Here is a 3627-nt window from a genome sequence, read left to right on the forward strand (position 1 = left end):
AGGTAGAAGCAAATGCTATTTTACATGCAGCTAAGCATTGTAAACAGACACAATTCGATAAGATAATCATTCAGATGGATTCTCTAGTTATGCAGAAGGTATTAACAGGAAAGTGGAAGTGTCCATGGAGTATTACAAGCATAGTCAAGGAGATAAAGCAATCTTTGCAAGATAAGCAAGTCATATATCAACACATTTATAAGGAAGGAAATCAGTTTGCTGATTATCTTGCTAAAGGAAAAGCTATTCTTAATAGTGATAAATGACAGTACCCCTATTTAAGAATCACTCCTCTAAAGGGATAAAGGGCATCGGGGAAGTTAGGCTAGGTAGAGCACATGTTGAACAAGTCAACAACATTGAAAAAACAAACTATGCTTTAAATACCCTAAACTATTTCAGTGTCATCAGAGGATTTAGAGCGAGATGTCAACTTCATAAACCTGATTGTAAAGCAGAACATACATTCTTTGAAATCCAGGCTTCCCTTATCGTCAAGGTGTCCAGATCTAAGAAACACAAGCAGAAAGCGTTAAGGCAAGCAGCGGGAAATACTTCAAATGAACAACAAAGCTAGGAGAAGAGTCATACCTGGAAGTAACAGCTTAACCTTGTTGAATAGAGCCATCAGAGATGCTAAAAATGTTGTTTTGAGTCTCATACACCGGAGGAAGCAGAAACAAAAGAAGTAGCATCAATTTCCTAGTTATACTAAGCTGAGACATCAAAATAAAGGAGGAATTACTTACTAGCGGAAGGTGAATCTAAAGGAGAAGCGTCGACAAGAAGCTCCATAGTAACAATTGAACCAGATTCGAAGAAAGAGAGTAAAATAGTGAAAGGCGGCGTGAATGATTTAGGGATTAGGAAAGTTATCTATTTTAGGGAATTCACTGATTATATTTGTTGCCAATATTGGATCCGGGTTGGGCCGGGTCAGATAAATTGGACTACAATGTTTAATTGTATAATGGGTTGGTCCATTATTGTGATTTAATTATTATAAAAGAACAAATTAAATTAAAAAAAAAAAGTCACCTACACCTCATTTTAAAACTCTTTTGTCACCTACAGCTCAAAGCCCCTAGCTAGTTAGACTTCCTTTACAAGAAATGAAAGTGTTGATGAATCGATATCAAATACAAAATTGTTGTTCTACAATAATAGCCTCTCACATTACTTTTAGAGAACCAATTTTGCCTCTCACATGGCTTTTCGGATCAACACATTCGAACCTGCCTCCACAAGTCTCTGTATTTTGAGAGCAGAGCTTGTTGAAAAATCGAGCAATGAACCTTAGAATAAAATGGCTAGCTAGATAACTTTCACACAATCTTTAGTATTCAACCTTATGAAGTATCTATCGATCTCTGAAAATTTCAAGTAGTACCTAAATTCAAAATTTTAAAAGTCTGCACCACTCAAAACAACAGATCAAACCCACAGAAGCATAAATATCAAAGGCCAGATACCAAAGATACAAAAATTAAAGGAATGAAAGTGAAAGTGAAAGTGGAAGTGCAACATTTTAGCTGAATCCTAATAATTCCAACAGCAGGTCTATGTATAATCTGTATTTGCAATATTTTGGGTCTCTACTTAGTCATATGATTAAAAAAAAATAAAAAATTTGTAACTAAGTTAGTACTGGCAATATGCTTGTAAGATAGTAATTGATTCAGAAGGTCAAATGCATCTTATAAGCCATACTAAGATAAGACAAATAATATTAGCCATCAATGAGTTGGATCTTTTTGTCTTGAAGGTCATTTCCTAGAATATTTTGTTCAAGAGGTGAAACAAAATATCATATTGAAAATCATCAAGCCTTTCCTTTACATAAACTTTTTGATGTATGAGATACTATTTTTCCTCGAAAAAATAGAATCAATACTAGAAGTGCTTTTCAAGCATTCCTGTTCAGATTCTGTTATGGAACAACATATCAGAAAGAAGCTATTAAACTGTAAGTCACAATTACGAACAAAGAGCTAGCTTATAATATAGTTCAAAAGGTCTCACTGAATACATGCTTAGCGTTGTGAACTCATATATTCTACGTATCTTCTCATCTTCACAGATTACAGAGTTAATATAGTCGAGGATTTAATTGAACACTTGCAACAATATACTAAATTCGAAAGAGATGGTATATGAATCTAGAAAGCCATCTTCATAGGTAAATAAAGCAAAAAGATAAAGCTTTAGTCTAAAGTTTTTGACTTTCAAACCATGTCACCAGCCATCTAAAAATTTGACCTTGGAATACAAGAATTTGTAGGCAGAGGAAAAACTCTATAACAACAACTAAAGATGATGAAATTCAATGGCTGCCAATGCCTAACAACAAAAAGTGATAACATCATTTTATCACCGTGAATGCGCTTACCTTTCATAGCTTCTTTTTCCTGCAAACTCCCTGTTTGCCTGCAAATTACGACTTTGGAGATTGCAATATTATCAAAGGCATAAGCATATAGCATCAAAATCTTCTAGTCATTTGGCCTGAGGTATAAGGTATAATAGTTTCGAAAAAAAAATTTAGGATTATTTTATCATGTGTTTGGTTTGGGGTATTAGTTAGACTCGAGATTATTTATCTCACCATTTATGCCATAATAATGAAATAAATTATCCCGTATATATGGTGGAATAACTTACCTCGAGATAGCTAATCCGGGATAACTTGTTTCCAATCAAAGTGTCTTAATCTCTTTGACATACTGGTTCTTCCTAAACATAGGCAAACAAATTTTTTAATTAAAAATATACAATAGCTATTGAGGTATTTACAGCAGTGAGTCCTCTCTGGATCAAAAAACATGATGAGAAATCAGGTACTTCAAAAATACAAAATCATCAGGAATCAAATTGCAAAATAACCTGAATCGCCTCCACGTATGAGAAAAATACTCGAGTCAAATATAAATCGTCTCTGCCTATGCCAAAAAAGAAAGAAAATTTCTGGACCATCATAATGAGATAACACATCAAAAGCCAAGAATTAAAGCTTACCTAAATCGTCAAAATTTAATTTTTTTGATTACAAAATTCTGCTTTAGGTATCTTTCGTAGAGTTTGAGTTTGATAGTCATGGAATAAATAATAATTACGTAACACAATAATCCAAACCAGATTACAAAAAATTAAAATTCAGTGTGAGATCATACATGCATGAAGAGAAATAGAAGGATATTCAGTGATTGAAAGAGTTGCACACCTGAAATTTTCTTGAACCAACGCAGAGGATAGCTCACAAAACAGGAAGATGAAGAACCAATTTAGAAGGTAAAAAGTTACAAATATAATGTATTATATTGTTTTGTGCCGTTAGGATAAGAGACACGTAGACTTGTATTATTTTGAAAGAAAGATACGTGAACATATTACAAAGATATGACCCTATCGAGATAACTAAAATTAAATTTGAGTTGATTTCCAAGAAACAAACATGTCGAAACCTATTCCTATCTCACACTTATACTATAGTAAGAAAAATAATTTCTCCGTTTCAAATTATCCGTCTCAAATTGAGATAACACATTGATTAAGAAAAATAATTAATAACATAATTAATTTATCATAATACCCCTATTAAATGATGTTTATATTTTAATTTGAAGAAAT

At 32.8% G+C, this 3627-nt stretch overlaps 1 long non-coding RNA gene across 3 annotated transcripts in view; it reads right to left on the reverse strand.

Annotated features, from left to right (window-relative positions):
• The window catches only part of LOC107848389, an 11906-nt gene extending 8592 nt beyond the window's left edge, over positions 1-3314 (reverse strand). The window contains exons 1-5 of one of the 3 annotated variants that reach the window (XR_007046968.1): positions 3221-3314; positions 2884-2939; positions 2662-2733; positions 592-2427; positions 444-509 (exon numbers count right to left, since the gene is read on the reverse strand). This is a non-coding gene — a long non-coding RNA (uncharacterized LOC107848389). Of the gene's footprint in view, positions 1-443; positions 510-591; positions 2734-2883; positions 2940-3220 lie in introns of all 3 variants that reach the window. The other 2 variants (XR_007046967.1, XR_007046966.1) reach the window with 2 other exon arrangements.
• Between the last annotated feature and the right edge of the window lie 313 nt (positions 3315-3627).

The sequence above is a fragment of the Capsicum annuum genome, chromosome 11 (genome assembly GCF_002878395.1).
Source record: "Capsicum annuum cultivar UCD-10X-F1 chromosome 11, UCD10Xv1.1, whole genome shotgun sequence".
In the NCBI taxonomy this organism is placed as follows: Eukaryota; Viridiplantae; Streptophyta; class Magnoliopsida; order Solanales; family Solanaceae; genus Capsicum; species Capsicum annuum.